This window comes from Ornithodoros turicata, chromosome 1 (assembly GCF_037126465.1).
Source record: "Ornithodoros turicata isolate Travis chromosome 1, ASM3712646v1, whole genome shotgun sequence".
Lineage (NCBI taxonomy): Eukaryota > Metazoa > Arthropoda > Arachnida > Ixodida > Argasidae > Ornithodoros > Ornithodoros turicata.
The window spans coordinates 214,000,484-214,016,102 of NC_088201.1; positions in this window are offsets into that span (position 1 = coordinate 214,000,484).

Genomic DNA, 15,619 nt, shown 5'->3' on the forward strand with positions numbered 1-15,619 from the left:
GTTTTGAAGTTGAAGTCAGCGTGTGTGGATTTGGAAGTCGAAGTCCGTGTGTTGGGTTTTGAAGTCAGCGCGATGGTTTTTAAGGGGAAGTCAGCGGGATGGGTTTTGAAGCTGAAGTCTGCGCGATGGATTTTGAAGATGACGGATAGGTTTCGAAGTCCTCATAATAGGTTTTGAAGGCGACAGTGTTTAGTCGATGTCTGACGTTCACGTGTCGTGACTGTTACTTGTGCGAACGCGTGCGGAGTGAATGGCAAATGTGTATTGGAGTGCACCGAGCGCACATAAACGCTTCGCGTTTCGTGTCTGGTGTGGGCGTATGGGCTTGACACTGCAGATGCCTGGCGGACTTCCTCCCCCCCCCCTTGCTGTGTATCGGCGGTCGAAGGGAGGGAAGTGTTTGGAACGCGTTACTCTCTGGCGTAGTGGGGCGCGGGGGGCAATGTCATGTAGCCGGAGGCAACTGTATGTTGCGAATGTGAGCGGTAGATTAGATCGAGATGCGATTTGGCGTTCTGCGGTCGCGCGGTCTGCACATTGCGGTTGTTCTGTTTGACTCATTTGCTCGCCTACAGCTATAATGTGCGTGTATATGTATATTTGATGGGTTTGGATTTGAGCCTCCGCCTTCGGTCGCGTACGCGCGTTTTACTAGACGACAGTAGATTGCTGTCGTGCTGACGAAGTGTGTTTTATTTGGCTTATTTTGTGTCTTCTTAGATTGCCTATTTTTCCTTTGTGTGATTGGGATCCAAATAGGACAAGATCGAGCTGGCATTGTTTTTGTGGACGTCTTTTATTTTAAATGTAATACACAGATATCACTATAGGTCTTTTATTTATCTGAGGTGCATAGGTCATGTTTTGGGGAATTATGTGTTCGGCATGCATGTAGCATCCATCGGACACAAGTGTTCCATCAGAGCACTCAGCTGCTATTTCTTAGATATTCATCGCCAATACAGTACATTTCAGCAGAGGCGGGGAAGTTAATTACCACCCAAAAGTTGCTAGTTACGAGTTACGTCATTAAGCTAAATATGTAATGAAGTTACAACCTTCAAGTTATCAAAATGAAATTAAGTGAGAAATTAAAGTTCTTGCTACCATGCCGAAATTAAGTTCGGAGCGGAGTTCCGAATATACCTTGTCAATTGGGCACAAAGTGAGAATTGGAATTCCAAGTTCTGCGAGTTCCCATTTTCCGCGCATATTTCATAGAACGTTGCCAGTGGCCTTATCACCTTCCCCGTAAAAAAAAATGCACTCCATGCTCTGCTGCGACCTAACTCAGAAGCACATCGGAATTGCGTTTGCGTACATCCAGTACATCGCGCTGCAACAAGGCGGAGCAGACAGGCTACTGGCGCCGCGCACGTGCAAGAGGCGGGGTCACTGTCGTCGGATTTTTCAGCAGCAAAATAAAAAGAAAGGACCCCGCGTTGTGCGTTCTGTTTGCTTGGACGTGAAGCGAAATAGAAATTTCTAACTTTGCTCATGATACTTTTGCGAAATTACCTCAAAAAGTGACTAACACTACAGTCAAGTGATTATGATGAGATGTTGTTTCAAACATCAAATAAAAACAGGTAAGAGTGGGAATTGTTGTGAGAGAGGCGGTACCCGAGACGGGGAGGGAGAGAGACGACACAACAAGAATTCTCGAACACAGCAAAAATTTTTATTTACCAGAGCTCTATATATTCAAAAACCTCCGGAGAGGAGGAAGTGGAAGGAGGGAAGGCTTGCTTACGCAGTTGCCACGTGTACTAATCTCACAGGTCTCCCTGAGCAACCTACGCCAAGTGTTCTTTTCTTTGCACAAAACTTGGGTCTCGGGGAAAACCGGCTTACAGCCTCTGCATTCACGGAGATGCTGCACGAGTTCGCTCGACACAAAGCTCCGTTCATTGCTGCGCGAGTGTTCCCGTAAACGGTCATTGAGGCAGCGTCCCGTTTGCCCTACATAGCAAAAGCCGCATTCAAGGGGGATAGAATAGACAACAGAGCGGTTACAGGGCACTAGCGGGTCACGGTGCTTGACATTGCATCCCTTAAAAACAGAAGAAAATGGTGTTAACTTGCTTAGCTTCAAAGCATTTGAAAAAACGATCTTTATGCCGAAATCCTTGGCGACTGCATAAATGTTGTGCGACACAGAGTGATGGTACGGGATGACAGCAATTTGACCAGAGTGAGAATGGGGGACATCTGAAGAACAAGTGTTGTGATAAAATAGCTTTCGAAACAACATAAGAGCCCTAGCAGAAATAACATCATAACCATACCCAGCAGAACATAATCTGGAGCATTGGCGCAACAAACTGAAATTGACATGATGGAAGCAACTTTTTGTCACAGAAGCGTTCAACAAAGATGATATGATACCGGATTTGACAATCTTGAACGCTTGAACGCTGAACGCTTCTGTGACAAAAAGTTGCTTCCATCATGTCAATTTCAGTTTGTTGCGCCAATGATCCAGATTATGTTCTGCTGGGTATGGTTATGATGTCATTTCTGCTAGGGCTCTTATGTTGTTTCGAAAGCTATTTTATCACAACACTTGTTCTTCAGATGTCCCCCAATCTCACTCTGGTCAAATTGCTGTCATCCCGTACCATCACTCTGTGTCGCACAACATTTATGCAGTCACCAAGGACTTCGGCATAAAGATCGTTTTTTCAAATGCTTTGAAGCTAAGCAAGTTAACACCATTTTCTTCTGTTTTTAAGGGATGCAATGTCAAGCACCGTGACCCGCTAGTGCCCTGTAACCGCTCTGTTGTCTATTCTATCCCCCTTGAATGCGGCTTTTGCTATGTAGGGCAAACGGGCCGCTGCCTCAATGACCGTTTACGGGAACACTCGCGCAACAATGAACGGAGCTTTGTGTAGAGCGAACTCGTGCAGCATCTCCGTGAATGCAGAGGCTGTAAGCCGGTTTTCCCCGAGACCCAAGTTTTGTGCAAAGAAAAGAACACTTGGCGTAGGTTGCTCAGGGAGACCTGTGAGATTAGTACACGTGGCAACTGCGTAAGCAAGCCTTCCCTCCTTCCACTTCCTCCTCTCCGGAGGTTTTTGAATATATAGAGCTCTGGTAAATAAAAATTTTTGCTGTGTTCGAGAATTCTTGTTGTGTCGTCTCTCTCCCTCCCCGTCTCGGGTACCGCCTCTCTCATCATGCACCAGCTTGTCAGCGCCCTGTCACGTCTTTCGGGAATTGTTGTGTCGCGGGAATTGTGTCGACACATATTTATTTAGAGATTGTGTGAGAGGAAAAGAAACTGTTTCACGGACTGTAAGTTGGTGGTCTTCCGGGCTCCTTGCAGTCTTCACTTCAATTTGCGCCTCACATTCTGTATGTATTACATGTGTCCAAACGCCTCGGTCGTTAAGAATTCACTTAGTGTTCGTCCGTATATACCCTCCTCGGAGGAAAAAGAATACAATGGGTTACACTTTTCCGAGGACAGATTCTCAGTTTTTGGTGTCAGTGGTTTATCCAGACCATGATACATCCCTGTGACACCCCCCACCCCAAAGAAAAAAGTTTGGCGACACCCCCTGCAAAAAAGGGGGCTTGCCGTTTCAGCTGTAATGACCTGTCGGTAATTATACGTGTAAAGCTGTTATCACGTAGCTGTAATAATGACCACGGCCCCTGCTTGGGATTCCGGATAAACCACTGCAGTGGTGTATTGCATGGAAGAACTAGAGGAAAAACATATGTCCAGCGAAGGTGATTACAAGTCGCTGAATTAGTCCATGACGGCTATTTCCAGTGTCAGTAAGCATCATGTCACAAGAACTCATGTAATACTGAGTGGCAGGCCACGATGTGTTCCGATGCCGAAGCTAATACCCCCGCGTCACGAGTGAAAAATGGCACGGCGGAAAAGCCAGACGTACGAAGCCACATGATCGTGCAATGTACCGGCAGACACGACGATCGTACAAAGGCAAAGATATCGTACGAAGCCACATGAACCTGCAATGTGCTACGCGCTCACTTAGCTGTCAACAACGGGCGCAACATTGTGCAAGCCTACCGCGTAAGCAACACACCTCCCGCCGCCGTTCACATGCGACAGCGGAGGTCAAACGTTGCATCCCTCCCTTTCCTCCTTTCTTGGTGCACCCTGCTTCCAAGCCCAACCCAGAGCAAGGCGACCGCACCCTCCAAACAGCATACCCCTCCTCTGCTTACGCTTTCGCCGCCACTAACAGGAAATCCACGCTAGCAGGGGCGAGGAAGACGCCAACGTCGTAATCCTCCAGCAGCGAGCAGCCTGGCACACCAACGTAGGCCTTCGTTGGTATTCAATTTCAAAACCCCATCAGCGGTCACCCAAAGCCACACGAACGCGCAATGTGCTATGCGCTCACTTATCTGTCAACAACGGGCGCAATATTGTGCAACAACCCTACCGCGCAAGCAATACACCTTCCGCAGTTCACATGCGACAGCGGAGGTCAAACGTGGCATCCCTCCCTTTCCTCCTTCATTGGTAAACCCTGCTTCCAAGTCCAACCGTGTGCAGGCTGACCGCACCCTCCAAACAGCATACCCCTCCTTCGCTTCCGCTTTTGCTGCCACTACCAGGAAACCCACGCAAACACAGGCGAGCAGGACGCTAGCGTCGTAATCCTGCAGCCGGGCACACCCTACGTAGGCCTTCGTTGGAGTTCAACTTCAAAAACCCCATCACCGACTTCAGCACCCATCATAAGAATTCAACTTCAAAACCCCATCACAAAGTTCAACTTCAAAATCCATCACGGACTTCAGAACCCATCATAGGAATTCAACTTCAAAGCCCCATCACAAACTTCAACTTTAAAATCCATCACCGACTTCAGAACCCATCATAGGAATTCAACTTCAAAACCTCATCACAGATTTCAACTTCAAAATCCATCACTGACTTCAGAACCCATCATAGGAATTCAACTTCAAAGCCCCATCACAAACTTCAACTTCAAAATCCATCACCGACTTCAGAACCCATCATAGGAATTCAACTTCAAAGCCCCATCACAAACTTCAACTTCAAAATCCATCACCGACTTCAGAACCCATCATAGGAATTCAACTTCAAAACCCCCATCACAGATTTCAACTTCAAAATCCATCACTGACTTCAGAACCCATCATAGGAATTCAACTTCAAAACCCCCATCACAGATTTCAACTTCAAAATCCATCACCGACTTCAGAACCCATCATAGGAATTCAACTTCAAAGCCCCATCACAAACTTCAACTTTAAAATCCATCACCGACTTCAGAACCCATCATAGGAATTCAACTTCAAAGCCCCATCACAAACTTCAACTTCAAAATCCATCACCGAATTCAGAACCCATCATAGGAATTCAACTTCAAAACCGCGATGGGATCTGAAGTTGAATTCTGATGATGGGTTCTCAAGGTGAATGATGGGTTATGATGTGATGGATTCTGAAGTTGAAGTTGAATGATGTGATGTGATGTGATGGGTTCTGAAGTTGAAGTTGAATGATGGATTATGATGTGATGAATTCTGAAGTTGAAGTTGAATGAAGGGTTATGAAGTGACGAATTCTGAGGTTGAAGTTGAGTTACGGGCTCGTGATGTGATGGTTTATGACGGTGATGTGATGTGATGGGCTTTGCGGAAAACTGACCATGATGTGATGTTGAATGAATTCTTAGCAAAATGCCGACCTATGCTTACGAGTGCCGGTCATTCCGTTCCACACGCTACCAGCAGCAGCCCAGAATTATAAGCAGCAGTACAGCAAAGAAAGGATTGACAACAGTTATCAGAACTGATTATCACGTTTTTCATTCCGCGTTAGGCAATTGCTGCTGATAGCCAGGCTCCACGCGCGATATCTGATATTCCCTTTCTCGTCTGCCCACGCCCTTTTCATTTTCCTTCTTCCTCACCTCATACTTTTCTTTCAAGTTGGCTTTCCTACATGTTCTGCTGCTATCAGGCAGAACCTGCACCAAAGGAGGTGTCCCAAAATTCTGGTCATGTATAGGATAAAGATAAGCTGTATCGTACTTGAGCATAGTAGCCTGCACTTCAGAATTATGTGTACTTGTAAGAATGTGATATACCGTACTGCACGTAATACCCGTTACCTGTGAGGGAAAATTAATTTGTTGATAAAAACCGAAGGATGGTAATATAATTCCCTGCGAATAGCTGCCCACTTTATCGCACACTCTAGCTTAAGCCAAAATTTGGATGTCGACATATCTGTTTCGCCAATTATGTTTTACGGTTCCCTTCGGGCGTTCTGGCAGACACCACGAACCCTTCTCACACAGGTTTCAGTGCAGGGACCTCCAAGAAATCCGGCCAAGTCGGCATTCTGAATTCGCATTGAATTTTATAATTATAAACGAGCAAGTGATGGTCTCAGAGGGGGATAACCCCCTCTGACCCTCCCACCTCCACCACCATCGCCATCAATTTGTGTGTGGGTATCACACACAAATAATTGGTCCCGGGGGTAAGACGTGGAACCACACGCTGTAGCAACCCGTCTTACAAAGAATGGTTAGTAGCACAGAGAGAAGCAGTATTGGTATACTGAACTCAAGTGGAACCCATTCATACACAACCCTATGCCGGGGCCATGATGGGCCTTCTCGCACCTCGAAAGATGTGCAGTCAGAGGTTCCTATCATGCGCACCAAGATCATAATGATAAGTACTTTCGAGGTCATTATGCTGGTACGAATTCGGTTGTGCAATAATAAAAAAATAATATGATCGCATTGGCCTTTCTCATTGTTTATAGTGAAACGACAGTTCACCGATTCAGAGAACGGCGTCGCCTCTTCGTTTTTTTAAAATTTATTTGCGTTTCATAGGACATGTGTCTGTCACTATAAGATTGTGGTGGCCCGTGGAAGACGATGAAGATGTGCCTCTGCTGCCACGCGCTACTGCGCTGGTACAAGTTCTATCGGCACCGTCCTAGCGTGAGGCCACGCACATCTGGCCGCTGGGACATTCCATCGTCGCCGGTCAGGACTCATGTAGAGGAAGATCATCGTCCTCTTTGGTGACCCGAACAACGAACACCATGTTCGGCGTAATTCGGATTCCAACCATCTAAAATTTCACAACGACGGCTGTTGTCGGGCAGCAAGATGCGCTCTCTTGCTGAAGACAGCAGACGATGGCGCTAGGGCCCGCCTATCGTGAGTCACCGAGCACGTCTCTCTAACGGGGCTCGTAATCGGAGGCTACGCTCGCTTCTTCTGACCCGGCACTCTTCGGCTTGAACGCCCCAACGGGTCGCGGTACCCCGTGGTCCCTCACCCTTCTCCAGGTCTCCACGTACTTCGCGATGGCGCCCCCGGGCATCACCAGTGACCATTCAATGAGCAACACGCTCCACTACCGGTATCGGTAAGTCGCTATTCTTCCGCCCTGACGCCGCACATGCGTCAGCTCGGCAACGCTTTCCGGAAGACGCTCGCGGAAATGTCTCACGCTGCCCCCATCATCCTGCTTCCACTTGACACGACGCAAGCTGATCACTAGCGCAGCAGCACGTCGCCCAGTGCACTACATCCACCGTCCGCAAGAACGTTCTACAACGAATGTCCACGTCCGCTATCCTGCCGCGCCTGCTTCCGCGAACTCAAGCAGTATGCAAAGCTTTCCCACGTCCACGTGACATCATCATTCCTCCCGTCTTAGTATTGACGCGAACCTCAACCATTCAAACCGCAAGCGCAGCTCCGCTTCTAAAGGGGGGGGGGGGAGTGATGTGGCGGCTCGTGGAAGACGATGAAGAGGTGCCTCTGCTGCCACGCGCTACGGCGCTGGCACGACAGTTCTATCGGCACCGTCCTAGCGTGATGCGTCATTCCATCATCCTATGTCAGGACTCATGTCCAGGAACACCATCGTCCTCTGCAACCACGGAGTAAGAAGGCTAGGAGGTGAAACTGCCCATAGAAGCAAGCGCCGGCGCGCGACCAGGGGCGGATTACTGGCCATTGCATCGGTGCGTCGGCCTAACATGGCAACGCCCACCGTCGGGCAAGCGCGCGCTGCCGACGCACGATCTGAGGTGGTCAGTAAGGCCACCGTCGTCCGCTGGATAGGCGAGCCTCGCCGGCGCGAGGAGCAATGACGCTACTCTCGATGGCAGACTCAAGTCTGTCAAGCAAAAAGCCTAAATTTGACGACATTAACTTACTCTGTATTTACCTCTAACAAATATAAATTTTGTTACCGCGTGGAAAGAAACCTTCTTGCACATACTTCGCTAGATGATTTTCTTTTTATGGCGAATTCGGGTGGTCATTTCGTAGCAACGTTTTTTGCCAGATCTCGAGCAGTCATGTTCGCTTGGTCAAAATGAAGCAACCTCGCATGTTCGCGTGGCGCTTTCCGAGCGCTCGGAATTTGCAAGCTAGCACTTTTTTTGCCCGGTCTCAAAACGATCGAGCAGCAGATTGCTCAACTGTATCCGGTGTCGTCACATCCACACTGCAACGATGGCGAGTGCCCTCATTGGCCCGCATGTTGAAATCACGTGGTTTAGCAGGCGACAGAACTCGAAGACGGGCGACCGCGACGCCCCTAGCGTGATCCAAGTACCTTGTAGAGGAGGTGGTGTTCCTCTACATGAGTCCTGACCGGCGATGATGGAATGTCCCAGCGGGCAGATGTGCGTGGCCTCACGCTAGGACGGTGCCGGTAGAACTGGCTGCCAGGCGCAGTAGCGCGCGGCAGCAGAGGCGCGTCGTCGTCTTCCACGGGCCGCCACATCACTCCCCCCCCTCAGACGCGGAGCGGTGGATGCGGTTGAGGTCCGCGTCGATACCATGAAGAGGAGAATGAGAACGACTCGTGGATGGTGAACGACTGTACACACGGCTTGTGCTTGTGGCTGTTGATGCAGCAGCAGCGGGATGGCGGGAACAAGAGTGCTGCGATCCGGGCGGGTTCCAGTGATGGGATGTGAATGTTGAGTGCTTGGATGCTTGAGTTGTTGCTGATTGTGTTCAGTCCCTGCTGAGTGCGTTGAACCCTTGTTGAGTGATTGCTGCCGAGAGTTGATTGCTGCTGAGTGATTGGGTTGTTGAGTGCTGATTGTTGCTGGGTGAGTGCGTTGCTGAGTGGGCGACAGTACCGCGACCGGTACGACAGCGTGAATGCCGGTTGCCGCCAGAGAAGTGCCGGGGAGGTCCATCATGAAGCAGGTGGAGGCCGGAAAGTCAGCGTACTGTGGTCTCCCTGCGGGTCCCCGGTGGAACAGTGGTCCCGGTGCGCCTTGCCTGCTAGAGGGTGGTTCGCTGCTGGTTTGCCGCCGAAAAATTTAGGATGTTGAGCGGCCGAATTACGCCGAACATGATGTTCGTTGTTCGGGTCACCAAATGTAGAGGAGGTGGTGTTCCTCTACATGAGTCCTGACCGGCGATGATGGAATGTCCCAGCGGGCAGATGGACGTGGCCTCACGCTAGGACGGTGCCGGTAGAACTGGCTGCCAGGCGCAGTAGCGCGCGGCAGCAGAGGCGCGTCGTCGTCTTCCACGGGCCGCCACAACCTAAAACCGCTAGATTTCTAGCAATCATGTTCGGGTGGCAACGGTCACGTGATCCAGCTCGGTCGCCGACCTAGCAATTTCCGAGCGCTCGGCCGTGTTGCTACGAAATGACCACCCGAATTCGCTATTACTCTACACATGTGTTGAGAATTAGTTTCGTATTTTATTTTAGCATCATATTCGTAGAAGACGAGGACGGTGATCTGTGCACTATACGCCGCGTGGAAGATTGCCATACTGACGAGGATAAAGTTATTTGGTGGACTTACGGTGTGCTCGCTGAGCTTGTCGAGTGATCTCGTCCTCCTTTTTAGTTCTACAACTAAACTAAGCAGTGATTTGGGTAACAGCTCAGGACTACACAGCCTGCTGGGGCTTCCAGAGAGTTGCCGGCTACAACAAGCAGCCAAGCTCAAAATGTGCGGAGCGGAGGCAGATGTCGACGGAGGAGGAGGCAAGTGCCACCATCAATGTCCACCAACTCCTTGAAGAACGAAGGAGAATCGTGGAACAACGGCGGACCGCAGGAAGCATTGATCGCCTATGCCAAGTATGCCCAGTGAAAGAGTTACTAACAATACGGATAATAAAATATATGCTGGCTCATTCCCGCAGGCACTGGCTCCAATATCACAATATTTTGCGCACAAGCTTCTGCAGAAAAGGCATACAAATGAATAGCGCTAGTATTGCTAGTTTTTTTTTACTGCTGTGTCCAAATATTTCATAAATAAAGAAATGTGATGCTTGTGCAAGACGGAGTTAATTTCACATACACACGAACTCAGCTAATGCGGGTATATAACATTCCCTATATGGGGAACACTCGATGTCATATCAATGTTTCCATACATCCTGTATGTGTATACACGAGGCTTTCGACAGTCGGAAGAAGGAAACAAACTGCTCTTCCGACAACGACGTGAAGACATCCTTGTGAGCACGAAATGTCCTCGTTGACTGCACTGAAGTGGCTACTTGGTCTTCTAGAAACCCGTACACAAGCGCCATTTTCAACGACGAACATCGCAGCGTTTTGCGTCGGCTGACCTCCTCGCCCAATGGCTACGAACGCCACACACCCGGCGATGGTGGCCAGGCTGCGAGTAAGGTCACTTCTTCCTTCTCACGACGAAGCTGGTCACGTGCAGCACGCGTTACTATGGAGACGACGCTGCGCTACGCACCGACAAGTGGCCAGTAATCCGCCCCAGGGACTGTCACGTTGGGGGAGAGGGAAAAAGCAGTTGCTGACTGTACGCGACAGATGGCACGGCGGCACTGCCTTCCATTTTGCGCATTTACATGGAAGGCTATGGGGAAAGCAGTGCTTTTCGCAAGTCGTACGGTAGCCTCTACGGACGAAGACAAACTGATGAACGTGGACGATGTTTGTCTTAGCAATAAAGGTCGCGCTTGTCAACTACATAGCACTTCCTGTTTAGCGAAACCAACAGAAAATAATTTCGTTCTCTTGCTTCTCGGTTCTGTTGAGCAGACGACAGGAGCACGATGATCGAGTAAGCGTTTCATCTTGTTCTTTTCTAGCGTATAATTCACGTGCTTTTACGTGTTTTAGTCACGCCGCCGGACAAGTGACAGTATCACGTGACCACATGCTTCGGAAATTCTGCGTCCTCGTGCAACAGATGGCACTGCGGGCCGGGCAGCGGAGCGCGCGCTCCTCGTACATCTCTGGTCGTGGGAGAGAGTGAAGTTTCATCTCCTAGTCTTCTTACTCCGTGTCTGCAACTGAGATCACAGTAGTGATATAGAGGTGCTACCGGGTTGTAAGAAGCTGCGCGGTTCAAGTATATACACAATGAGGATTTTGCTCGCGGTCCGATTAGAAAGGGCAGAGTTGCTGAAGTACGCCAAGGTAAGCGGAGAGCCCTACCGACTGCGCAATGATAAGATTTACATTCGTGATAAATAATTCATTTATGATACGCAGTTGAAGGGCGTTAAGCAGGCTCCACGTACACCTCGCTCTGAAAAAAATTGTTTCCACGTCTAACTTAACGCTTATCTGTTTAAACGCTTGCAGTGTTTTTAACAAAAAGATAGATATTGAAAGTGTCATGTTTGAACATAATCCTGATGAGTTGGTGATAACTGAAACCTGGTTGAATCCAGAAATTCAGAGTACTGGGATTTTTCCTGGTGGCTACAGTGTAATCAGGAAGGACAGAATATCTCGGAGGGTGGGGGGTGGGGGGGTGTTGCGATACTAATAAATGATTCCCAGTTTATTGCATTACCTCCTGCAGATTTTTAAAGCGTGTGGTGCAAACTCTTTACAGACAATGGGACTGTGGCGATAGGGGTTGTATATAGGCCCCTGGTGCCGATGTAGCGGTAATGAAGGGATTGTCTGACTATACGAGGGGTGTTCAAGTCAAACCGAAACTTTTCATTTTTAGCAAAGGTAAAATTAACGCACAGGCAAGACATTAGTTCAATTTCTCAACGTAATCTCCAGCTGTACTAATGCATTTGTCCCAGCGTTTCACGAGGACTTCGATACTAGCAGCGTAGAAATCCTTACCGGCGCGTATAGCAGCCGTGATCGGACCGCATTTTCGACCTCGTCGTCGCAGCTGAAGTGGCCCCCAAGGAACAGCCTTAAGTGGCCCGAAGTGATGGAAATCGCTGGCGGCGAGGTCTGGACTGTAAGAAGGATGTGGCAGCAACTCCCTCAGCAACAACTTAGCAGGTGCGTGTCGTGAAATGCGCGGTATGCCGGCGTGCATTAGCCTGTAGGAGGTGGACTCCCTTGGTGATGAGACCCGGCCGCCTCTGCATCAGCGCCTTGTGCACATCCCTGAGAACCTGGCAGTAATGTGCACTATTGATGGTGGTACCATGGGTAGAAAATCAACATGAACAACGCCAGCCTTGTCCCAGAAAATCATGGCCATGACCTTACCCGCAGACCGTGTGCTTCGGAACTTCTAAGGAGCTGGAGAACCCGGATGCTTCCACGGTTTTGATGCGCGTTTAGACTCAGGAGTGAAATGCTGCACCCGCGTTTCATCGCACATGGTAATCCGATCAAGGTACGGCCGTCCTTCAGTGTCGAAACGATACCTTAGCTCTTGGCAGATTTCCTGCCTTCTCTGCCGGCCAAACATGGACATCTGCCTCGGGACCCAACGGGCACTAGGTTTCCGAAACCGGAGGTTACGGATAATAGGATTTAACATTCCCACAGAAAGGTCCGAGTTTGAGACATTTTATCCGTCGGTCCTTGAGGATCAGGCGCTCCACAAGTTTGATGTTCTCAGGAACTCTGACACTGGTCTTCGAGCCGCCCCGCCCGGGATCGTGTTATATTGATGTACACGGCCGCCTCGGAACCGTTTGCATAGAGCCCTGCGCGGATGAGATTTTTGGCATCCGCATCCGCGCACACGTTATCCGCGTCCGACCCGCACCCGCAACATACACTACAGATTACATGATTACGGATCTGCGAGAAGGTGTAGAGCGTGTTGGTTGGGACATAACATGATTACGAACGCGGAGGGACAGGGACAAACACACACGGAGGCGTTCAACGTTCAACGCGTTCAACGTTGACCGCCTTCGTGTGTGTTTGTCCCTGTCCCTCCGCGTTCTTAATCATGTTCTACCGGATCTGAGTTGGTTGCTGGATGAGATCGCATCACAACTTTTCTTTTGCGGCACAACGTAACGCCAGAACCTGGGGTGGTGATTCCACTAGGAACCTCGCTAGGGCCTGATTGTAAGACTGGAATTTCCTATCACGTATTCTGTTTCTCTGTTCTCTCCTAAGGTCAGTAACCCGGCGTTTCAAGTGAATTATTTCACGATCAATCCGTGGGTTTTTCCTTGCGTGTTGCGACCTGCCTCTTTCTAATTGGAACAAATGTCTGAGCAGAATGCTGTACAATATTGAGAAAGAGTGACCAGAGCTCATTAGAATCACCCCTTACTGACGCGTCGCGAAAACGATCAAATTCGTGTGCCAAATGATCCGGAATACCGACATCATCCGCATTTGCAAAATTGTGGGTTGTGGTAAACCGCTTACTGGTTGTGCGAGCACGGACTAAATCGCAAGTTAGTCATACAGCTGAATGATCATAAACGTCATCAAACATATTGCGAGGAGAAACATTTAAAATCTGACTCACAAACACCAAATACAGTTACGATGCAGTTGGGGAAGTAAATCTAGTAGGTTTATAGACTGTCTTAATAAGTTGAACTCAAAACATCGTATCACAAAGAAGTTCAGCGCTAGCACCTTTATCACATAAAGACACATCATACTATTCCAGTCCACACCATCGAGATTAAAATAACCATCTTTTGCGTTGTTTTAGCAAACTTGCTTATATGGTCAGACAACCCTTAATCACCGCTACATCAGCACCAGGGGGCCTATATACAACACCTATCGCCTTTGTCTGTAAACAGTATGCACCATACGCTTTCCAAATCTGCAGAAGGTTATGCAATAAACTGGTAATCATCATTTAGTGGTATGGCAACACCTCCCCCCCCCCCCCCCCCCGAGATATTCTATTATTCCTGATTACGCTGTAACTGCCAGGAAAAATCTCAGCACTCTCAATTTCTGGACTCAACTGGGTTTCAGTTATCGCTACTCATCAGGATTATGTTCAAACTAGACACTTCCAATCTCTATCTTTTTGTTAACAACACTGTGAGCGTTTAAACAGATAAGCGTTAAAGGGACGGTCTTAGCCAAACCTATAGCTACACGAGTACTGTACACATACGACCGTCAAAGTTCCATTATGAATAACCAAGGAAGTTTTCGAGGAATTTGTCGAAACATGCCGTAATAGCAGACGACGGAACCTGCGCTTCTGTCATGCATACGTCACGTATGACGTCGGCCTGCGGGAACGTCGTCCTTGTCATGGTAATGGACCATTTCCGACAACACGTATGCGCATGCCCAGCCCTTGAGTCCGCCATCTTTGAGCGGAAAACATCGCCATGGACCCACCTGCGGGCGACTGTCATGTTCATTGTGGGGAGATAATCGGTTTCAAGGTTACGCGGACGTTTGAGGTCTGGTAATGAGTACAATGCACTTTCACTCTTTCCTCATTTTTTTTTTTTTTCAATCTTCTATTGCTACTTTCCCACACAACGTACGTGCCAGTTCGTAAAGCGTCACCATTATTGAGGGGAAAGACACGACGTTCGACATTCCACCGCCAGGGGCGACACGAATATGGAAAAGGTCCATTGTAAGTTGGAGAAGCACCTTGGGTTGAGTTACCCCTTTGCTCTCGAAATGGGGACACTCAGCCATATACCTCCGCCAGCGGTGCATGTAGTCCGAGCATTGACTGTGCGGTCTCTGATAATGTGGCGCATAATCGGATACGTGGAAGCCAAGTCACGTGTTTTCTTTCCGCGAGTACTCAATGCGGTTTTTACATAGACACGCACCCCTTCTCCATGTACGTCCTCAGCCACACTTCATTTCGAAGCATGATCAGTGTTCCCTAGTCTCGGGGTTTTTACATTACGCACCATCTTCACCAGTTCGCTTGCTTCATAGCCATTTTTTCATTGTCATGATCAGTGTGCAATGGTGAGTGTGATGGAATCGCGCGTAATATATTTTTGGTCGGAGCTGATGGCCAGCGACTTCAGATTTGTGATTGTGGGTGGGGTTGTCCTACGACTTTTAACTTGTCTCTGAGAATTAACGTAGTTGTTCTAAACCGCTGTGCTTGCACTTCTTAGAATGTGCGTTTTTCACCTGAGAACAGAAAGTAAATGCACGAGAGTTGCCGTGGTGCCCAGCAACTTCTGAAAGTCGTCTGCTCACGCCTATGTACTAGCGCGCACAAAAACAGACGATTTCTGTATCCTATCACGGACTTTCCCGCAGGGCAGCGTGGCCGTTCTTATTGTTGCCAACACAGGTGGCGGCATGCTCTGCATGTTTATCAATTTAATTCGGTTATTTAATAACTGTGGCGCGTTTTGTCGGCTAAATTCGCAGTATTCCATTTTCAACAAAGGGCAATCGAATG